This window comes from Coturnix japonica, chromosome 7 (assembly GCF_001577835.2).
Source record: "Coturnix japonica isolate 7356 chromosome 7, Coturnix japonica 2.1, whole genome shotgun sequence".
Classification (NCBI taxonomy): domain Eukaryota; kingdom Metazoa; phylum Chordata; class Aves; order Galliformes; family Phasianidae; genus Coturnix; species Coturnix japonica.
This window is the reverse complement of record NC_029522.1, coordinates 5,653,497-5,678,731: the sequence shown is the minus strand read 5'-3', so window position 1 is coordinate 5,678,731 and position 25,235 is coordinate 5,653,497. Positions and strand designations below refer to the sequence as shown.

The 25,235-nt window shown below is 40.2% G+C and overlaps 1 long non-coding RNA gene across 9 annotated transcripts in view; it reads right to left on the bottom strand.

The window, feature by feature from the left end:
* LOC107316441 overlaps window positions 1-25,235 on the bottom strand; it is a 311,291-nt gene that overhangs the window by 17,439 nt on the left and 268,617 nt on the right. For all 9 annotated transcript variants that reach the window (XR_001556346.2, XR_001556345.2, XR_004307965.1 and 6 more), the window contains one exon: window positions 2,509-2,689. This is a non-coding gene — a long non-coding RNA (uncharacterized LOC107316441). The remainder of the gene's footprint in view (window positions 1-2,508; window positions 2,690-25,235) is intronic.

Genomic DNA, 25,235 nt, shown 5'->3' with positions numbered 1-25,235 from the left:
ACACCACCACCCCACCTACACCACACCACACCCAACACGGCACCCCACCACCACACCGTTCAGCACACCACACCCTACCACCACTCCCTACACCACACCTTCACCCACACAACACCCTAACACCAGCGACCACAGCCTTTCCACCACACCCTACACCAGCACAACCACACACCTACCACTACACACACCCCACACGCACACCCTTTCAGCACACCACACCGCCACACCACACCCTTCACCCCTCCTACCACACACCCTACCGTTACGCCCACACCCCCCCCAACAACCACCCGTACACCACACCCCAACCCACACTACACCCTACAGCACACAGCCACACCCCACCCGTACACCCCACATCACACATTCCTCACCGCACCCTTACACACCGCACCCTCCACCACACCGTCCACCACACCCACACCCGACACCACACCCCACCTACACCACAGCACACCCTACAACACACCCTACACCACATCTCGTACCACCCACACCATTACCCCCCTTCACCAACACCACAATCTACACCACACACACACCCTCACCCCACCACCCACACCAACACACACTACACCCTACACCACACCCCTCACCACAACCTACACCACACCCTACAGCACACCTACCACCCACACCACAGCCTTCCACCACACCCTTCAGCACACCACACCCCACCCTACACCACACCCCACACCACACCCTTCAGCACACCCACACCCTACACCACTCCCTACACCAGCATCACACCCCCTCACTCCAACACCACCACCCTACACCAGCACCCCCACATTACCACCACACCCCTCACCCACACCACACCCTACAGCAACCCTACAGCACACCACCACCCTACACCATACCACACCTTCACCAACCCTCCACCCACATCGTACACCACACCCTACACCACACCACACCCTCCCCCCCCCTACACCTCCACCCACACCTTCCACTCTACACACCACAGGCGTACACCACAACCCTACTACCACACCCTGTACCACACCACCTCTTCACCACACCCTACACCACCACCCTACACCATGACCACCACCCCTTCACCACAGCCCTACCACCACCACACCATACCAACCACCCTACACCACATCGTACACCAGCACCCTACACCAAACCCTACACCCACCCTCACACCTCACCTTCTACACCACGCCACGCGTACCTACACACCCTACACCACACCCTACACCACACCCCCCCTACACACCACACCCTCCACCATCACCCATACACCACAGCACCCCATACACACCACACCTAACCCACACCTCATCTACACACCACAGCGTACAACCACGAAACCCTTCACCACACCCTACTCAGCACAGCACACCCTACCACACACCCTACACTATACCAACCCTTCACCACACCCTACACCATTACCACCACCCTTCACCACACCCCACACCCTACACCACAGCACACCCTACAACACACCCTACACCACATTGTACACCACCCACCCTAACCACACCACACCCTACACCACACCCTACACTCACTCTACACACTTCACAGCGTACCACCACACCCTACACCACAACCTACCACCACACCACACCCTTCACCACACCCAACAGAACATCCACATCCCTTCACCACGACCTACAGCACACCCACACCATACCACACCCTTTCAACCACACCCACAACCACCCACACTCCTACACCTCAACAGCCTACCACACAACCTGACGACCTACCACCACACCCTCACACACCCTTACACCACACCCTTCAACACCCACACCACCCTACAGCACACACCACTCACACTACACCACAACCCCACACCACACCCTACACCACACCACACCCTCCACCACACCCTACACCACACCCTACACCACACCCAACACCACACCACACCCTACACCTCACCCTACACACCACAGTGTACACCACACCCTACACCACACCACACCCTTCACCACACCCTACAGCACACCACACCCTACACCACACCCTTCACCACACCCTACAGTACACCACACCCTACACCATACCACACCCTTCACCACACCCTACACCATACCCCACACCACACCCTACACCACACCACACCCGACACCACACCCTACACCACATCGTACACCACACCCTACACCACACCACACCCTACACATCACACCCAACACCACACCACACCCTACACCTCACCCTACACACCACAGCGTACACCACACCCTACACCACACCCTACAACACACCCTACACCACATCGTACACCACACCCTACACCACACCCAACACCACACCCTACACACCACAGCATACACTACAGCCTACACCACACCCTACACGACAGCACACCCTACACCACACCCTACACCACACCATACCATACACCATACCTACACCATACCATACCATACACCATACCACCTCTCTACCCCAACTCTCTTCACCAACAACATTTAGTCTGTAACTAATTGGATTTCTTCACGTTAGTACTTCATTTACAGCATTGCTAGACACACTTACCTGTTCCTTCTAAGGAATCATATTTATGACGTACATGATATTTTTCTTTATTCACATCCTCTACCTTGGCACATTATCAGTATTACAGCTGTGGCACATATCACTCACTGATTCTATTGGCGCACAAAGATACACCAGCTTCCAGAGTCACATCCATCTTAACGTTTTTACACAATTCAACCTGGAACATCAACAAGACGATAATATAGACCATTAAAACAAACAAACAAAAACAACACAGATTTTGGAACTACATCTGTATTCCTACATTAACTATTTAGACACTCTCATAAGCTTTATTGATCTGGAAACAGTTATAAAATGGAGCAACATGATCTGTATAATCCAAAGGAATAGAATTATCATTATCAACAGCTCTGTGCTTTCAATAATGTCTAAAATTGAAATACAGCTTGTAATATTAAAATACCATTTCAAACTGCCCAGCTGCTACGTAAAATCCAGGTCAAGATTTCTCATACACTTCTTATACATACATCTTACTTTTGTTTGGGCTTTTTTCATAAGCTGAGTGACAGAACTTAGGTTGCAGTTACATTACAAAGTCACCTCCAAAGGTACAGATTTCTCAAAGCTAAAGTGAGTGAGCTTAAGTGTTTTTTCTAACACATTTTTACTAAAATAGTTATTCTAAAAGCTTGCAGTTTAAATCTAGCCTGTACAGGAGAAAAATAAATGGTTTCAGATAATATTAATGCCCACTTTAATGGTTTTATCACGCAGGAGTACTAACATAACTTCTATAGTAGCTCATACAGGCAGAAAAAAAATAACATGCAAGAGACATCTGGTATTTTTGTACTCTGTGCGGGATGGATCCTATTAAATTGCCACCATCTACTGCTGGAGCCAACTAAATCAATCCAAACCAGCCACATTAAAATGAACAGCAATTCCAATCAGGAACAGAGAACCAACAAAAAATCAGAACGTTTTGTCCGGCCATCCTGCAGACTATTTGAATTAGTCTGTTCCAAGCACAAAAACTTTAACAAGTTAATTTCTCAAATTTAAGATGGAAAAAATCCAGAAATAATGATTAAGTGGGCAGTAACTGTAGCTCCTTTCAGGCAGACTTTTAATCAGGTGTGGCTGTTTTGGTATGATTTGAAGTCACACACTGAGGAAAACAAAGAGTAAAAATCCTCTCACGCTGCACTGCTAACCCTTACCATCCGAGGGACAGCGGGCAAACTTAGACACTGTCAGTGTTATTTCTCACAGTACCTCTTGAAGAGATCTCCCTGGATACACTCAAAGTGTTTATATGCTGCTGAATACAAGATGGGCTTAACATTTATTGCAAGTAGGTGCTACCACATTTCAAGGATCGTCTCATAGACTCACTGTCACAAAGCCCATGGGCCAAACAACATGAGATGCTTGAGCTTCCCCGTGTGAACTTCTCCACACTTTCAGAATTGTTCCTGTCACTGTACTATAATCCCACACAGGTTATTTACAGTATTATATTGAGGTAACACTGTAACCAGTCCAGATAGAACATGAGTGAATCTAAGGCCAGTTTCCCATCTCTCAATCCCCAGAGCTTTCAGAACATCAGCTATCCAGAGCATAACAAACACTATAAACACTCTGTTCAATGGGAAAATACAACAACAAAAAGCTTAAGAGATCTAAAGGACATTCTGAGCTTTAGAATGCCAAGGACAGACGAGACAAATGTTTGCATGTACAATCCGTATGGCATAACATAATACTGGCTTTTATATCATATTAGAGACACTTATATTGCATTGGATTCTGACTTTGCAATGCACTTGACATTGTATCTCAAGTATCACTGTTTCCACAATCAGAAAGCATCAAAAAAATGGAAGGGGTGGGGGATAAGCAGGGAGTAACTCAAACACCAGATGCCCAAGAATTAGAGGGAGGAATGAAAGGTAGAAGGTGTTGAAGAACAGAAGTGTTTCTTGCCGTGCTGCTAAGATTTCTAACATCTCACAAATAAGAGCCACTCACCTAAGAAACTATTGCCAAGTGAGTTTTATTTCGCAGTGTCAATGCTAGAGTTATGTTACCTTCTCAGTTCCAATAGAGGGACACATACCTTACAAAGCATGCAGGAAGACTGCTCATCACTGGCTTGCTTTCTAGCACAGAGCATTTGCAGAGATGAACAGATAGTGTTTCCTATGGGGAAAACATGCTTGCTCCAACTTCTATTAGGAAAGGCTTAGGATGTAATTAAGAGCAGTCTAGAATGGCTTATAGTATCACTGTTAGTCTTACACAGAGACCTGTCTATCTCAGAGAGCCAGGTTCCTCATATCCCTGCACCCAGGAGAGCTGCTGCCAATTTAATTTACTGCAAAATTGAGTTAGAGAGGATATCTTGCTTTCCTATATATTTTACCCCTTAGTGCTTTCACTATCAACATCAGTATCAAAGAGCTCAAAACGCGGGTCTTTCTTTCAGATAAACACAATACAGTTTAAATATTGCAAACTTACTTAATTATTCATACATTTGCATATGAAAAAGGTGTTTTGAAGGTAGAACACAGGTAGGTTTAGGGGATAACCTGAGCCCAGTTCACTCGGGTCTTTTCCTCTGAGCATGCATTTGAGCTATGAAAATTGCACTTGAGTTCCAGGTGTGTTAAAAGTAAGTAAAAGTTGTTATCTGACTTGTGTGCATAAAATTATTAGCACTGGAAAAAAAACTGAACTACAGAAATGACCTAAACAGCAGAAAATCAGAGCAACTTATACTGACCACAGCCAAGAAACTAACTGAGGGATGCACTGCACCAGATCCTCAATGAGAACCAACCTAATGCTCAGCATTGCTGTTAGCACTGAGTTTTAGATATGAGCTCCTCCACCTTTTTGGGATCAGCCTTCTCATTCTGGCACCCTGAACAGACAAGTAACCAAGTAATAGTTTGGATGGCTTTTACCTTGTAAAGCATGTGCTTTTTTTTCTGTATATTTAATCCTAATGAAAAAAAGGGTTTCTAATCCGTCCCTGCAATGTTAAATAAAAATAAGCACCCATTCCAAGAATTACAAAATAGAACATCTTTCTCTATTCAGTGTAATAGAACCAATTTGCTGCAATTGTGTCATTAAACACCAAATACAGCTAGTATGAAAAATTGGAGCAGCTTGGCCATTTTTCTCAGGTCCTGTGATCTGAACACAACTGCCTGCAAGAAGTACCATCATCCATATGCTTTCTGTCAGCCTGCATGACAAAATGCAACACAGTCTTTGTGCTTCCAGCAGATTATATAGAGAAAATGATATCCAAAGCCTCTCTTTGTTCTGATTTTTAGAGAGAAGGCATTACACAAAGAAAAACATGTATCATCTGTACATTGATCGGCATATTGAATCACTGCAGCAGGGAGCTGCATTCAGGAAAAGATACTGTTTCTCCCCTCCTTGCCACAGCTGGGTGAGCAACAAGAGACCAACCAAAGTGTTAAAGCTGCTTACTGTCCTAGGCCACAAACATTCCCTGCTGTTACAGAGGGGAACCTCCTCACACAGACTGCTGTTATTTCCATTATCTTTCAGTGACTTCCCTGTCACCATGACTATAAGGCAGAACTTACTTTCCAAGTGACTCTTTTATCCAAGTGCAGCTTAAAAAAACCCCAAACCAAACAAAAAACAACATGCTGACCATAGATTCACTTTCCCACATTGCAGTAACAATAAACCAAAGACCACATTCAATAAACTAAGATCTACGCTCTTGATTTTTCCATTCCCATTTTACTTCCCTCATTCTGCAAGACAAGGCTTCTACAGAAATCTAAGCTGATTGATAGAACAATATCGTATAACAGTAAAAATATCAGATAAAATTAATAATGTTTTAATAATATTAGGCTCATCCTAAACAGAAGGGTAGAACTACTGAGACCTCTAACTATTTATCTAGCTATTTTCTAGCTATATCATATCAGGAAAAACTTCTTCACAGAAAGGGCTGTTAAGCACTGGAATAGGCTCCCCAGGGAGGTGGTTGAGTCACTGTCCCTGGATGTGTTTAAAAACCTTTTGGATGTGGTGCACAGGGACATGATTTAGTGGAGGGTTGTTAGCTAGGGTAGTACGGTTAGGTTGCGGTTGCACTCAATGATCTTTAAGGTCCTTTCCAACCTGAGTGATTCTGTGAGTCTACTTGGAGGGAAAAAAACACCTCCAAAAGGAAGCAATGTCCTACTAGGTGTCTTACTGGCTTGTCTTACAGCAGCTTCCCTAAAGCCCATGGCATGATGCATTAACATGTCTGGTTGTCCTTGAGAGACTAGGTGGCTAGCGGTTTATCTTCATGCTTTTAGGCAACTGAATCTAAAAGATTATATTAATGCTAATAAAATAATCGATGTTTTAACTGATACTTCATGTTTATCACTCAATCACTTTCTCTTCTATTTTCTTCCAAAAATTTCAAGTAATCTACTACTATTAATATTCAGCAATATTTCACAACTACTAGGTAACTCTGGCACCAAAGTATTCTTACAGAACAACAACAATAAGGTAGGAGGTGCTAGCGATTATCTAATTAAAGGGACTATTTCTGAAAAGCTCTTGTAAAATCCACATGCACGGTAACCACTATTTGAAAAAAAAATAGTTGCCCATGTGTGCAATTGTTTCTGATGAATACAGAACTAGACATCTGCACAGACACATGGACACACATGCCAATTTCCTCCTAAGCTTTATAGACGGAGGATTGATCCAAAAAACCACAAGAGCTTTTTGGAAGCATTCCCATTCATTTCAGGGATTTTGCCCACAGATGTTATTTCCAATCTCACTCCATCGCTCCTATTTAGACTTATAGCATAGTAAACCTGGTATTAAATCAAATCAAGCTCAAATACTCTAAGTGGGGATAATCTCAAGAGGAAAGCTTGATAGTCGCTAAGTAAGCAAGCATGAATCATAAGGTATCTTCTCCTGCAGTGGGTATTTCCAAACAAAAGTCAGTCTCACACATACATGCAGGGTGCTGCAAACAGCCCACCTGCTTGTACCACATTCACGTCAGTGGTCAGGTCTTGAGCAGAACAAATTTGGCCAGCCAGGCAGCAGTAACATCTAGAACTGCTCTATTGGCACAGGAATGGATTTTCCTCTGGAAAACCTCAAGTTTCCATTTTTTTCTGGGCTTAATTCATCATAGCTTAGTAAGATGAGCTGTTCTTTCACATTTGTTGATTAAGGTTTGAGCATGTTTAATTTGCATCTGATTACATGCAATACGAAAGAATCCGAAAGGCATGGTTTATAAAGGAGATAAATTTATATAGATTAGCCAAGTGCCTACTAAGGGAGAATAGAGGAGAGGAGAGGAAGAAGAGAGAGGAGAGGAAGAGGAGAGGAGAGGAGAAGGAGAGGGAGGAGAAGGAGAGGAGAGGGAAGGAGACGGAGAGAGGAGAGGAGAGGAGAGGAGAGGAGAGGAGAGGAGGAAAAGCAGTTATTTTACTGATGTGATGTTTTGTCTTAATTAAGTAGGGCCGGGTGTGAAAATTTATTTGTATTAAAATATCTCTGTGTTTTTATTACACAGTCTTAAAGTATCAAATCTATAATCTCTAGAGTGCAGAGAAATAATTCTGAATAATCCCAGATACCAGTTGGCTTCATCTAGGTTGAACTGCTAAATTCTGAATCAGTTACTGCCTGTATAGGTTCAAAAATAAATAATGAGATCTTACGCGCTTCTTGACCTCTTCATGGGCAGCAAATACCATAACCTGCAACACTACATTATTTATGCTTTATCTCCCACTCAGAGTTGTTAGATTTTCTCTCAGAGAACAGTGATTTGTTTTCTTTCTAAGTATGCATAAAAATAAAGTGCAATATCACAAAGAATTTAGAGTTTTGTGTAATGCTTTTGGACAAATTGTGATTACTTTAAATAGTTCCTTTATTCTCATAAAATCATAATCATTCCCATTATCAGTTCAAATTACGTGGAAAGTGTCAAGTCTCATTTTCATTGAAGTTTCCTACTTTAATGTCAATGTGACCAAAACAGGCTTTGAGTGTAGATAACTGCTTAAACTACAAAACCTTTCAAGTACAATAGTTAAATTTTTACTGTAGGCAGAGCCTACAGCATTGCTGTTATTCACTTATCAGCATGTGTAAAAGTAATGAATATGTAGGAGAAAAGTTCCTGGCTCGAAATGAGTGTTCACTGTGGTGAACAACAGAGGATTCCATAGATTAGAGACAATGCCCAAAAGGATTATCTGCCCATCAGCTAATGCATTTTCAGTTTCTGCATAACATTAGGACTTCTCAGCAGATTAAGGAAGTAAGAAGTGATGCAATATATAGACTTATTGATGAAGTAAGAAGCTATGCAATGTATATGACACAACTGCATATTCTGAGTTGTAAAGGAAACCTTGCATTCTACATCTCTAATCGCACTGCAGGGTACCAGCACACCTCCTCTCTGGTATGGGGGTCATTTGGTTAAAACAACCAACAAACAGTACGTTCTGAACAAAGTTATGGAATTTCATGTTAGTAACTCATGGAGGAGGCCTATATTCCGCTTTTCATCATGCTAGACTATGTTTTACACCCTCAGACAACAGAGTCTTTTCTCAAGATGATGACAAACCTGCCAAGAATGCTAAGATGTTCTTTGGAAGTTGACAGTGCCCAAAAAAGCCACAGAGATGGGCACCTACAGCCACTACATTGCAAACAACTCTCAAAGTCTCATTTATCCGTGTTATCAGCCAAACTGAGATGACCACCTTTGTCCTATTAAATCACATCCTCACATAGCCACGTATGTGGCTCTTTAAAGTAGCTCTTTAAAGTCAAAGACAGTGTTGCTACCATCAGTAATAAAAACAGCAACCCTTTTAAAGTTTTCAACATCTAAAACTGTATGTAGACCTCCGCTACCTCTTTATGAAAAGAACATAAAAAAACAGGTTGAAAACCTTAAACAATAGCATTTTACTATCAAAATGGAAGTGATTTTTTTTCTGACAGGCTTATTCTCATTCCTTGAAACTTTTAACATTAAAAAAAAAACAACAAAACATTATATGTTTCTTTTTATTGGATTATTGTGGTCAGTTAATGCTTTTGTAAAACTGAAAGGTAATGACAAAACATCTACTTTGGACCTAGCAATTATTTAAACCAGTAATTTACGCTGATCTATGCAATCAGCTATTAAAGTATTACTTACTGAAATAGCATATAGCTAGGCATTTCTGGGAAAATAAAGTATTATTTTCAGTGTTTTTTCAATATTTATCCTTTATTAAAGCATATGATTTCCCTTCTACAAGAGCTATAGTCCTACTCTGTCAAATCTTATAGCTCAGAAAAATGTTTATATTGTGCTAAAACTCCATTGTACTGGAACTAGGAATGAGCATCTAATGCTCCATAAATAATGCCTCCTATTTATTTCCAATGAAACTACAACAGACACAAAGAGAACAATCACGCTATTTGTTACAGCTACAAATTCTCAGCTACAAAGCACTCTCTTTCAATACGGCCACCACCATTAGTTATTTTCACCAACAATAAACTACGAACATACTGGCTTAGAAATATTTGCATGGTTGTCTGAAATACAGTATGTCTTCCATGTTGCTGTCACCATTGCTGAAATACACCACCCACCACCTCCCTGTGCTCACATCCACTCTTTGGTCGCCATAGTTATCCAGCAAACGTCAGTGAATGTCAGTGGATATCATTTTATGTGCGTAGAGGAATTCTGTGACACACCTTTGCTTCATCTGCACTTCCATGTCAGATGCCATTCTGCCAGCCTGCCCCTCTGCTGCCACAGTGTGCAGCAGAATATTTGCAGAAGGCTGAACCTCTACTGGTATGCCCTCAACATCTGCTTCTGAAGTCATGGGCCAACAAAAGAAAATAGGAGGCATTTTCTTTGGAGCAGCCCCCATGCAGTGCAGAAAGTCACAATTATACCTAAGGAATTACTGGACTAACAGATATATATATATATATATATATTATTTTTTTTTTAAATTTTATTTTTTTTTCCAGTGCAGCTAAACTCAGCAATTAACAGGATACGCAAAGACATGCTACCTATGGCAGCATTCATCCCCTGTGACACACGGGACAACATAGTGAAATACAAGCACACTTCACTGAACTGCTATACGTTGGACTTCAACGCAGAATAAGGAGAATTCAGTTTTATATTTTCTAAAAGCAAGGTTAAATTCTAGAAGACTAATCTAACTGAATTTTTGGTCCACATACTTGAAAAGTGATGGATATTTCTCATGTTTTCATGATCTGTGGTATTTACTTGCAGTAACAAATACCTCTCTATACTTTACATATTCACATGGTCCAGACCCTTTATCTATGCAGTAACTGGACAAGGAAAGTCCTGCTTTAGCTTTGGACAGATAGTTCGGTGAGGCAGCTCAGTCCCATTTAAGACTCCTTGCAATATTCTTTTTTTGGTGCACATGTCTAAAATTTTAGATCTTTTCACTACAATTTCTAGACTGTGAAAAACATTTTGATAAATGTCCTTATGAAGATACTACTAAAGGTACGCTAAGGTGTTCTGGAAAACGTCCTTTACGACCAGAAATCCCTCGTGCTGCTGGGAGATGCTACATGATTATCAGAGATGATTTTTTTATTTACCCCATGTTTTACTATCAGAGTGCTATGAGAGAGATTTTTGCATCTAGAAATCTACTTGTCTTCAAAAGAGATTCTGTGTAATTGCTTATATTTATCAATAAATTCTTAGAGTCTTTTAAGTCAGCTAATAGCAAACTGTTGGGAAAGCAGCAAGGTATAATAGAAGCTATGCTTCTTAAGTGAAAATAAAAGCATGCTAGTTTATTAAAACCATAGCAGAGGGAATTGAAAGGAACATCAAAATGTACTAAATGCTGTTATCATGAAGTTAACATTAAACACACCACACACGATGCTGAAGTACTGGTCTATGCTGAGTACGAGGCTTTTTTCTTTCCAAGTATTCAGAGTTAGTTTCTGTCCAGTCATGTATAAAGTGCCACTTCATATGAAGCACTTATGTAGTATGCCAATAAATAAATAACAAATCCCCCTTGGCAATATACATTACCTCGCTCTGAACTGCTATAAATTTTTCATGTAATTCAGTTGCTCTCATGTTCTGGGAACGTACAGCAAACTGTTCACTGTATGGTCACTTGCACTACAAGTCATTTGTTACACACATTCTACTGAGAACTCTTAACACCCCCCCCCCCACACACACACACTTGTGATAAAATATCTAGAATAATTTTTCCTGTACACCAGTACATCTGTACATCTGAGAAGTGGGTGCAAGCAGGTCTCACCAGGTAGCCTATGTTTACTTATTTCTTCCTTAGTATTTTTGGCTTCTGACACAGCTTATGTCCATCTAACCATGCAGAACAATTCAGATACTTCCTAACTCAACAATGCAAGTTCAGACTATTTACTGTAAGCTTCCTGGCTTTCCAAATCCATTAAATGCCACATAAATTACTGCGCAAGGGTGCTGCGAGGGTAATTACAAACAGAAAAGATTTGCAGAACATCTGTAAAAAAGCCAGTTCTCATTTGGAGTAACTCTTTTCTTGCCTATTGATTTGTAACCACGACATAAAAACCAGACACTTAACTAAGCATTTGCTTTCCAAGAGGGGAGGATACCAATTCTGGAAGCAGCGTTGTTCACTACACAATTACTCACATTCCAAAATCACAGATACAAAGCCAACAGTGTAGGATGCGTCCTCCAACACACTCACAAATCCTTAATATGAGTTAAATCTGATACAGAAAACAGTCCCGTGTTGGAACCACGCCGCTTGGGCAAGTGATGTTAATGAGTCTGGGATCAGTGCCCAGGTCAGAAAACACCAGAAACCAACGTGGGGAGTCTTAAGACTAAGACACTCACGAGCACAAAGTTAATACAGCCTTATTTCTGCCCTGCAATTCGGCACTGGTCTTCAGAAAAGTCCTGGGGAGGTTAACTGCTGGCAGCCTTTTGACAGAACAACAAAGTAACACCTGTAAGATCTGCTGCTTAAAGATAGATTCGCTAGATAAAAGTAGCATTAAGTATTTGTTTTATCCAGATATATCTACATTCTATACATATTTATAAATTAAATTAAATATAGGTATAGAACCTAGAGTAGACAAGCAATATGCCTCAACTTAATTTCCGCTTTACACCTGATTTTAGAGGGTAAGAAGACAAAATAGCAAGCCCTTTCTCCTCATCAGATATAACCCTAAGCATTTTTTTCGATGGCCAGCTCTGTTATTTCACACCCAGACGCTTGCTCTAACTGGGGGCAGGAATCAAGTACAGAGCTGTCAAGCTTAGATGTATTCAGGAATCTTAGTTTTTCTAAAAGTCATACAGGGAAATACAACCTGCCCTTTAGCTTCCACTTCTGTAAAATTGCTGTCATAACGCCGAATAATAGTATTAGTAGCCTGTGTGAGACAGTGGAACGGTGATCTTAGGCAATGGGAATGTTAGGGCTGTGGTTGACTTTCACACCCACGCTGCCAGACTTCCACAACAAGCACTGTGCCCGTGAATTAGCATGAAATTCAGAGTGGCTCTCACCCCTACGGCGTGAATGAATAATTCACAGCTCTGAGCCTCTCCAGACCCTGAGAGCATCAGGCGGGAGCCCCAGCAGAACCAGCCTGGCAGACGGACGGCTGCGTGCACAGCTTGGGCTCAGCAGACGGATGCAAGCAATGTGAGAATTCAGCCCCAGTGCTAAGTGTCACTACTACACTGGTATCAAGAGCAACATTATTTTCTCTTGAGTTGAGGGAACAGCAGCTCCCAAATACGTGTGCTTTCACCTGTAATCAGTGCCTGTCATGCTGATGACAGACTAGTTCTGCTCATCAGCGAAGCTAAAGATATTCCTCTGGTGAAACAAAACCACATATGGCAGCGTGCATTTGTGTTTGGCCTTGCCTCAGTGTCACCATTTTAAGAGATAGCACTATCTTGCAGGGTAATTCAGAGAATCATTTAGATTGGAAAAGACCTCCAAGATGAACAACGTCAGCCATCAACTTGACCTACCATGAGGATATGGCATTAAGGGACATATGGTGAGTACTTGCACATTCCACATTCTTACACACGGTATGGAGCAGAAACTTCCAGAAAGTACTGTATGCACTAGTTACAACAATAAATCCTTAGTTCAAGTCTCCAGAGTATATTTCACTGACATGGGAATAGAAGTACGCGACTGTGAATTATTTTGCAAGTGAAAGAGACATTCTGTCCTCCCACACTCCAAGATGCAGTCATTTTCATGGAAAAAGTTTCCAAAGTATTAGAGTAGGGAGCCTAATCTTTGTAGTCCTGCAGTTTTGATTTTCACCTTAGTAGCCATTGGAGACTGTTCCTCTAAATTGTGTAAGTTCTAATAGAGACGTACCAAATTTCTGGTGTTCCCTGTTAGTAAGGTAAAAAACAATAGTTCTGCTGTGAGAAAGCTTTTGTTGAAAGGTCCTGGAAATGCTGTAAGAACTTCCTTTTGTTCCCCCAAGCCGCTTACATTTGCCAAAGAAGTCAAGGCTATGACACGATCTCTAGAAATATTAGCTGAAGTTCACAGTTGACTTTCAGCGAGTCCATTTTGCAAACAGACTCAGTAGAGGTCAGTTTCTGATGAAACAATAGAAGACACACTTCAGGTCTAGCATCTGCAACTTTGAATTATTCAGCTAACGCTGGAGTATGAACCACAGGCGCAATAAACAGTGGCTAATATAAGTCATGCATGTTTTATAAGGGAAAACTACCTTCTAGAGCATATTGTGCTAATTTCTGAAAAGAGCAGCACTATTTTCACAAGCATTTAAGACCACACTTAAACTTTCTGCAGTATAACTTCCCACTGCATTAAACAGGAGTTTCATCCAGTTAAAGTGGACAAATTCTAATCTATCAAGCATACATATTTAATTCTAAGTCTTAAAAACAGTCGAAAATTTCACCATCAGTCTCACAGTCTCACGATTCACTTCTGACTATTTTCCCTGAAACTTACACAACTCTCCTTTGCACAAGACATATTCACAATGAGTAACATGTGGGGCACAGCAATAGTCACAGCTTGGCATGCTGCAGTGAAAGCCAGGCTCTCCTCAAGTATTTACAGATTTCAATAGGAAGATTATGGGGTTGACAGCAGGGGTTAAATGTGACCTAAGTACCTTTGCCCGCTGTTGGGAAGACAGTCTAGCATGGAAATGCCAGAGGAGCTAAGAAAATAGAAAATAGCAATTACTGGATTGTGCATAATTGAATGCCATTTCAGGCAACCCACAGGCAGACTGCAAGCTTAGGAAACCTGGGCCCTTCCAATGCTCCAGTCAGCCATTCCCTTCTTCCAATCACTTATAGCTGGAAAAACAAACCTTGCACAGATTTCACTAACTTTATTCCTTAGTTATCCAGGAGAACTTTCCAGTGAACTTTTGAGGGTGATATCTCCACTGTTATTGGTCTTCGTGTTATTAATATCAAGCTGGTGAGACGGAGAATGGTAAAGCAAACAAAGTAGGATTAACAGCTAAGCTCCAAACATTCACAGAAATGCTTGGCATGAAATTACACTTTGCAAAGGCATAATCTAAGGTGAAAAGAAAATTTCACTTCAAGTAAGTGACTCGTGAACACCTCGGTTGATGGGGAGAGGCACCAGAGAGCACAGCCATGGCCTGTTAGCTCCAGGCCCGTCTTTATCTGAAACTGGCAAAGTCAGTATTTTTGACTGTGCTACATTGAGCTGCTAGCCATTTCCACTTCTCATCTTTTTCTTCTGTTACTGTTTCCCTATCCTCAGCTTACATGGAAGATAGTGCCATGTAACACTGTCCTGACAGCAGAATATTTGTTCCTCTTAGTAGCACTACTTCTAAACAAGAAGGTCTCTACTGAACCCTTACTGCTGCTCTTTTAACTCCATTACAGAGCAGACAGCCAGGAACAGAAGATGACTTAAGGCAGGAGAACTCCTGACCCACCAGGAATGCTGCCTTATTTCCAGCTGTGGAGCTGTGACCCCTCAGGAGCTGAACCATTTAAGAAGTGCCCAGCTATCACAGGATCTGTCATCCGAATGCTGCACTCTGTCTTCAGAAGTGCTCTTCCACTCACAAAGATACTAGCGGGGAGTTCAAGTGCCATGTATTTCTGTTATCTCTTGCATGGCAGTTCCATCTCTTCCAGTTAATAAGGTTAAAACAGAGGCTGACAGTAAAGTAACACTGAATTAAAAGTGAAACTTCAGTTACTGCTATTCCAGAGTTTCTGCTAGATGGTCCATCATCTCCTCTAGATTTCACTTCAAGGGAAAGACTCAAAATGTTTGGAGAAACAGCATCACTGTACTCATACTGCACATCCCCGTCCAAACCTTTGCATCCAACAAATGAGTACAAATACCCATAAAGGAGGCCATAACAATTATGATAAAGAAATAGAAAATTGGCAGCAAATGACAGTCAGTAATGCACAGTACAGTAAGTGCTAATACATCTTATTAAAAATATCATTAGCATCCTACCTTAGGGCTAAATGGTGTCTCTTAGTGGATTTCAAATGCTCCGGATTCTCCTGAGCTCAAAACTTTCCATATCTCACTCATTTCCCCTTTCACTAGTTTTCCTGCCTCTTCATTCTTCCTGCAGGAAGATCCTCAAGGCTCTCCGTTCAACACGGCCAGTTCTGTCACTAGCAGGTTCTTAGAGAAACAGTATTTGTGGCCTGTTCTTGTGACAATCCATGCCTCTATGAAAAAATGAATCTCCCCTAACAGCAACGCCACATGCCTGGGAGATGTAGAACACCTATCTGTCTGTACATCCCATCCCCTCACTTCCCTTGAGGGTCTTAACCCTGCCCTCTTTAGCAGGGTTACTTGCAGGGATAATGCTACAGAAGCAGTAAATTAAGTTATCCATTACTCCAACCATAAAAGTGGATGAAACTCTTGCAAATCAACCCATGGATTTGGAATTAATAACTAAGTATATGACCAACTCTGCTCCAGCTCTCTTCTAAGCTTCAATAAACTCCTGCCTGTTTCAAATTCTGTACACGTAAATAAAACATACACTTTTCCCATAGGTTTCAGCTGGGAGTAGGGAGTCCACACTATAAAGCTGCATTTGAACTGATTTTGCTCATTCGGGGCTTGTTTGCTCTTCTGAAGAGCCAAAAAACTGGTTTGCTAGTTTTAAAACAACCTGGCGTTTCCTATCCAAATACGTAGAACAGAACTTTCTGCAGGATGCCTTTGCCCAATCCCACAGAGCAACAAGAATTAAAATGTATGAAGTTAAAGAGGAGAATAAAAATAATCTAAACAGAGCTCAAATTAATTGAGTCTCTTTTTTGTTTTTAATAAAGGCAAGGTGAAATAGCAGAGCCATGTGTGCCATGAAGTGTGCCTTCATCAAAAAACAAATGCATTGCTGAGGCCGATATAATAATTCCTACCATCCATTTAGTATTCACATAGAAACAAACAAAAGTCATACACCAAATCTATCGCTGTGACTCTTCTGTCCAACACAAATCATGTAATACTCATCCCCATTGTAGCCTATTATGGCAGATCTGCTAAATGCTAAAGTAAGGCTGACTGGAAATTCTACTGGTACACAAAATACTTTCACAATATATTACACCTTCCTATTTCAATTAAACTCATTACTTCATATTTCAAGCAGAGGTAAATATTCCCCTAGTGGGAAAATATTGTCTATTTGTATAAGACTTAATGACATAAAGTAAATTGCGCCGTTGGTTTGAGTTAGACATGCAATACACTACAGTAATGTGCTGTTTCCTTCTGTATATCATGCAATTCTAAGGAAAACAGGATTAAAAAAGAATTGCTTGAGATTTCCGTTTATTGCTTTAAAGGTTATTACTCACATCGGTTTTGTACTGTTTTTTCCCTCATCAATTTCCATTATCATTTTGATTCAGAGTAATTCTTTCCTGGTAGGTTTGCCCAACAGATTTTAAGTGAATATAATAGTTTGATTAAAAAGAAAGCAAAGTAAAACAGAGGCCTCCTGATGGAAAACATTTTGAAAGATAGTTCAGTTAACCAGGTCCTTGTTTTGCATGTTCATCGAAAGACATTTTCCTCTGAAATCTCTAAATGCAGTGTTCTCCAATCATTACCATAAATTAACTTCTCCAGGAATTTTTTACTGTTTATTAGAAATTATACAGTGAGATGCAACCAATGCTTGCCAGAGTGGCTGTTCCACGTGTGTCATACCACTTGGTCACCTAAAACTGGTTCCTATGCAGTCAAGAAACTGAATGAACTGAGGGTCCTCTGACGAGAAACCATTTCTACATAGACATAAAGTAGTCTATGATGCTTTTAAAACAAGTCTGTTAAGAACAGCTCTTTACACTTGCTTCCATTTTTCCGTGCATACTAATTACTATTCAAGACAAGATTTTAACAATATGTTAAACAGGTGTCTCATTTTTCACTTGCTGTGTCTTGCCTAGCAGATTTTCACTGAGTTCAGTCTGACTAGAATTAATTTCTTATTCTAGCTGCTTATTCATGCAGTTTTTACTCCTTTCTGCTCGGAATTCCAACAGTACTGAATGTACAGAAAAAATAAAGGTGTACTGTCGTCAAATCGCTGTATATTGCTCATTGCTTGATGGACACAAAGTCACGTATATAATGCAGATACTCTAAGCATATCCAGGCAGAGTTCATTACTGAATGCATAATAAAAGATAATAAAATAGTTCTGACAGAAAGTTGTCAGGAGGACTGTAGATGGGACTGATCCATGTTCAGGCGAGGTTTACAGTCTCCTACCAACATGAGAAGAAGCATCTATCCTGCAGCAGAACAATGGACCATCTCAACCTGTACCCTCTCCCTGCTATTAGCCAGAAAATGATGCATAGAAAAGATGCAGAAATAAGACTAAAAGTTACAGTGGCTTCCCCAGTTACATACTAAGTATGAATCATTCTCGGGTAAGGCACCCGGTAAAGCTATCGTTCACTTATCCGCTACAAGAAGAAAAACTTGGCACAACTGAGAACAAAAAGTTCCAAAATAAATGAGTAAATAAATAAGAACCGAGTCCCCACCCTGGGAAATGTAATCAGTTCATGAAGCCTGTATCTTCAAGTTCTATGTGCCTGTGTGTGTGTGTAATTACAATTAACTCAGAGTCTAGAAAATAAGCCTACAACTACTACCACGCTGACCATTTTGGGGCAGAGAGAGGCCATTTTGCAATTCCTAACAGCTGTAGTTCTCCACAACACAGCTGTTCTCTGTCTTGTGCAGTAAAATTTGAGCCAACTCACTAGCACTCACCACATACATCACAGGAGGACTTCCTTTGGAGCCTTCCGAACACCTGTCCTGGGCTGCTTTCTACCCTTCTGATTTGCAAATCATATCATTCTCATACAAGTTCTACCTTGATAAACAGCATTTTGTAGACTGCATTAAAGCAGTTGCGCTGCACAGTGCAGCAGAAGTTTGCAGTGTCAAGAGAGTTAGAAAGCTCTGTTATCGGTGAGCATCTTTGAAACCTCCTAAACTTACAACAGGGCTGGGGATTTCTTGTTGTCTGTCTGTTCCCAGTCAGTTTTCCATACCTGGCCGCTCTAGGGTGAGTACCGCAAAAGCACTTAATCAGTTCACAGGTACAGCTGGAAGGACTAATGCTTCTCCATAGGGGGCAGTTACACGTGGAGGTGGAAAACAAACTGATTCACTGAAGGCAGCACGTCCCTAATTCCACCTGCAAAAATTCAGTCAGCTCTAAGCGATGCATTCCTTTACTACATTACTAAATGACTCAGACCCGCTTCTGAGTTTCAGTAGAATTGGTTTAACCTGAATTCTTTCTTTCCAGCTTTGTGCTCTGCCTATTGGAAACACACAAGAGTAAATACAGCCCCCTGGTCTAATGCAAAATTCTGAAAGGATTAAAGAAAAATCTGAGCAAACGTTACACATTTTCTCAGGAAGGCTGATGGGTTATTAAGTGCTCTGTGGTTTTCCTACTAGGGAAGCAAGCTCATTTGGGACACGGCTCAGCTTACATTAGCAGGATTTTAATACATTTGCCTCGTCAACTGGATTATAAAAAAGAGCACAGTCTTCTAGAGAGAGTTTTTTAGGTACCGCAACAGCAAAACTAACAAAGTCTAAAAATCATTTCTAAAAGCTTAACAGATTATTTAATATATTAACCCCCATGGCAAAATGCAGTTGTATTTATAACTACTAGGTGAAGTTTCTGTTACCCATCTGAACTCTCCTCAGACCAAATGAAAAAAACCAGCAACCCTATGTTTATTTTAAGACAGAAGTTAAAATGCCTGCCTCAGAAATAAATGAATGTGAGACATCAAAGCCACATAAAATGTGAGTGTAGCACAAACATACCCACTGATTCATAACATACTAACTAGTAAAAATGCCAAACTCTGAAGCTTTCTGTATTCAGTTACCTTTCACTCTTGGTACAATTTGAGATGTAACCCAAAAAGTGAGCTTTGGCCACCAACAGATAAGTTATTCAGTGGGATGAAAGGGAACTAATGACTACAGACACTTCCACACTGGAGCAGTTTTGGGGCTCTGGGCCTGACCTCCCGTAGCACAGGTGCTGTGTAGCTGGGATTCCCCTGCTCGATGATCACTAAGTGTCACACAACGCTACAATTTTTACCACAAGCAACATTTTTGCAGACTTCCATGCAGTTTGCACACTAGTTGCATTAGATCAGGCCTCAGTGCTCCTGCACAGCACGTATTCTTTAGGTCTTCAAACAATCTGTTTGCTAAGAAGTTCTTCAGCTTAGCTCTCCTGCAAGTTTGTTTTTTGATTATGATCTTTCCCTTCTTTTAGCAGATGCCAAGAAAAAAGAAAGAAAAAAAATAAAAAGAAGGCAGGCAACTACTCATTTCTTTCTGGTGCTTTGCTATATCGTTGTTCTCTTTTTAGTCTACCTACAATTGGTGGCTTCTAGGTAACACTCCCTAGATGTGAAGGAAAACGTTGGTGATGCATAAAGTCTGGAATTTAAATGTGTTTATTTAGATTACCATTAATTTCTAGTGTGACCATCGCTGCTCACTGCAATTTAACACATACTGCACACTTCAATACAGCTTAGGCAGCAGGCTCCTGCTCCAGTGAACAAATGACCATACTGAACAGTTCGTTCAAGTCACTGACTTCTCCTATTTTTTCTTGGTCACACAGAGTACCTTTGTAAAGGACTGAAGCATTAAATTAGGTGATGCTCAGAACTTGTAAGTTTGTTTTCACACTGCCAAGCTACAGAAGCTGAAGTGTAAACCTTTGTTGGGTTAAGAATTGTATTTGTTTTTTCAAAGCAGAACCATTATGATGCGCACATCTGCTCAACTGAATGGAAGATTTCTTAAGACCAACAGGGAAAAACTGCTCTGATCTTGGAGTTCCAAGGTGAATTGGAATTGGAGCAGTATGGTGATTCATTAATGATGCAATTAATTAGAATTAGTGAGCTCTAACAGCAGGGTCCAATTCAACAATAAAACACTTAAACCAAGCTATTCGACACTTACAAAAAGGCAATACCCGTAACTGTCTAAGGCTCGTCTGTAAGTAAGACCAAGAACTCCAAAACACACAGAGCTACGTGCACACGCTCAACTGACATGAGGTGATTTCAGGCAGAATGCTTCCTACGCCCGATGCATTCATCCCTAAGCAAAATATACCATTAAATTAACCATTATTTTCCATAGTTTCATTTGAAATGCAGCTGTTTCTTTTGCACTTGATATTTTTTACTCACGTTTATATTATATATATGATTTGATAATGAAAAATTCCAATGTCTATCCAGGAAAATAATGCAAGTGAATTAATCTTCAAATTAAATACAATACTTTTGAAGAAAAAGCATAAATGCATACACCAAAAAAAAATAACAGTCAGTCTCAGCCAACTATTTTTTCTTCCTTTCTAAGCTTTGGCAAGCAATCTGCATTAAAAGGGACTGAATGTTAAGTTGTTTGCCCTAAGTACAAACAGCATTTCTTATCATGTGATATCACTGTGGGGAAGACACGTTCAACCTATATATAAAGTTCCAGCACTGTCCGGGTTGAGTGAAAATCAAGTATTTGTCTGACTTGCTGTAATGGACTGCACTTGCTGCCAGAATCCTTGAGTACAAGGCCAGCATCACTCACTTTGCCTCGTACAATTCTTCAGTTCTTAGGAAAGTGCTGCTTTGTTTTTAGTACATTAAACATCTTCCTTGCAGCATTTCTTAAACTTCTATCCTCCAGCAACCACAGACCCCAACATGATATCGTTTATCTGTATTACACCTTTTCAGGGTCCAAAGAGAATCTATCTTTTATTTCTGTATAAAAAAAAAAAAAAGAAAGAAAAAAAGACTCATCATGTAAAGCATCAGCAGGAAGCTATTAAAGAAACAGCAAAGCATTATTGATCTTACAGTCTGGGAATCCATCATACTTGCAAATCCTGTTAGAAGCCAGCTTAGAAAATAAGATCTCAAACGACTGCTGCTGGAAGTACCTCACATATATACAGACACAGACCTACATTTGAGGACCACCGTGGATTACACACTGTGTAGTACTGTGCTGTTGATGCTTGCTTCAAACTTTCCCATGCCAACTTAAACACCAAAGTTCAGGTCCTACTAAACGTGAATTTACAGCAACCTGTAGACTCTAATCTGTCACAGAAAACTTATTCCACAAAGATTCTCAGCTTCTCTTTAGCCTATACTGCATGCTAATGTAACAGCCTGATGCAGTGTTTGGGTATGGGAACATTAATCAGTTCTGACGTTTCAGAATAAATTAGCGCATTGAAGGACTTTTAATTCTCTCTACCTTTAATAAGCAGTAAGGATGGTTGATGTCACCCCCATGCTCTAGTCCAGGAACCCTCAAATATGGGGTTAGAGCACAAGTCTGAACCTGAATCAACATCTGTAATGTATTCTGTTGCCCACGTGTCTGGAAATTAGATATTTTCCCTTTCCTTTTTTATAAACAGGTTTTTGACCATATTTAATCAGTGCTTGCAGGTGATGCACCCATTTTCCTTCAGATGACTTAGTTTTAACACGTTCAGATTAGGGGGTATTTATGAAGAGAAACAGGCTCATCTTTAGATCCTTACAGAGATGTAAGAAATTCTTAACAGTGTCAGAAATGACAAAGTTCTTCATCAGCTGGAAATCGCACATTTCAGTAGTGCTACGTCTCTGCAGTGTTCTGCCATCCATTCATAAAGAATACTTATCCACTTCACTTGGAAAAAGGATCAGGACACACTTAAGCTGGTCCGAAGATACACAGAACTCATCTAATTACTATTATTACTGTTTAACCCTCATATATAAATACAAGAGCAAACAGATGGGGAATTACCCAAGTGAAAAGAGAAATTCAATTCTTTCTCTGCATGACATTGGAAATAATACAGCGTAAGATTACATTCATTATATTGATGCATTTTCCCTTGTTAACGAGCATTAAAAGCAGTAACTATCAAAATACAGACGATGATAGATTGATGGTTGGACTAGATGACCTTAGTGGCCTTTTCCAACCTTAATGATTCTGTGATTCTACATGAGTAGACAATATGCAGATATTGTTAGACAGTACTCATTTAAGGGTGATTTTTACCAAGAAACTGACACAAGAAAAGAAGCTATCGTTAACAGCAAAACCTCCAGAAAGGAAGACCTTAAAACTTGTCAAAATATTATACTGAATTAAAACATCTGTAGCCACGTGCCTGTAATTTTACATTTGGACAGATTACTTGACTGAAATGCAATCAAGTTACTTCTAAAGACATCACTACAGATTGCAGATGCTAAAGCAATCATAATTAACATCTGAGTTGTCATTCCTTACACACCAAGTTTGTATTCAGATCTGATTTTCAGACTCAAGGTCAGGCTTTCGAATGCTGAAATCTCTCATCACCAAATATGTAGCATGATTAAACTAAAATGCTTAAACATCTGGTTAGACTAAAATATAGCTGTTCAGCAGGTCTTAAAAAAATGAAAAAATAGAACTGATTGCAGATTTGTTAACCTGAGGCAATAATTTCACTGCTTGTCCCTATTTCATCAGCTTATCTTTATTATGTTGAAGAAAGGAGACGCTAGATTACTGCTTTAATCAGCATCATAAAAAACCCTGCTTCTCTCTGCTTCCCAACAGCTGGTTTAAGAGGAATAAGGTTTATTTGATGGCTAAACTGGAAGATCTCCAAAGACATTCTGAGCTGCCACATCTGTAAAGTTAGACTTTCAAAGCAGGCTGGGAGTTACAATGAATGGCTAACTTATAGTTTCTCTATGTAATAAAATTAAAAATCATCAAGATAGATTTGTTATCTCCAAGACAGGAGTCTACTTACTCATCATTAAATATAACGTGCATTATATCTCCTTTTGGCATCATGACGGAAAAAGAAATGTTACTTCCTTTAGATAAATCAACTTAAAGTCTAATTCCATAAAACAGAAGCCACATTTCACTCTGAATGTTGCTATGCTGCTAAATTCAGAAATTTGTGTGAAAATTCAGTTTTTTAAAAAAAAAAAAAAAAAAAAAAAAAAAAGAAAAGAAAAGAAAAGAAAAAGAAAAAGAAAAAGAAAAAGAAAAAGAAAAAGAAAAAGAAAAAGAAAAAGAAAAAGAAAAAGAAAAAAAGTTAGCACAGAGACCGTGCAAGCAGAGCAAACTGAGACTGCCTGGCACGACACCGATGTAAAAAGCCTCCTCGTATCGCCCTAATTGCAGTAAGGGACCCAATAAATTTTATGTTAGATATACAATGAGATTTGTAGAAGCCCTCTATGTCAGCTCATTACTACTTTCACTGAAATCTGTATTAATGTGATGCTGAGCCCTTGGAAAATTCCTAAGTTACAAAGTAAAAAAGAAAAAAGAAAAGAAAAAAAAATCCAACAAAAGAGAAAAAATTCTCATATTTATGGCAGTGTAAATAGAATTACCACAAGTTATTTTTATAATAATAAGGCATTTCAATTGAAGATGTCGTTCAACTTTTTTCCCACCAGCTTGGATCTGGGAATTTTCTAGTGAGGATTACTGCTAGAAAACTGAGTATCTCTTCTCATGTCACATAGCTTTATATCATTCAAATTTCCCTGTTTTATATATATATATATATATATATATATATAGTGCTGTGCAGAGCTATTCTAAATGTGAGAAGAGAATTTCAATTCTTTTTTTGCGTGACTCTTGAAAATAATACAATGGAAGATTACATTCATTATATTGGTGCACTTTCCCTTGTTAACGAGCATTAAAAACAGTAACTACATCAAAAGACAGATGGTGATAGATTGACGGTTGGACTAGATGACCTTTGTGGCCTTTTCCAACTTTTATTACTCTGTGATTCTGTGATTCTAAACATCAAATTCACAGGTGGAGTGAAGCTCCCAGATCATAAATGCTCTGAAAAGAGGTCCAGATTTGCTCATGCTGCCTCAGTTTGAAGATTCAGTTACTCTTTGGCGATACGTTTAGCCCTTGCACTGCCAC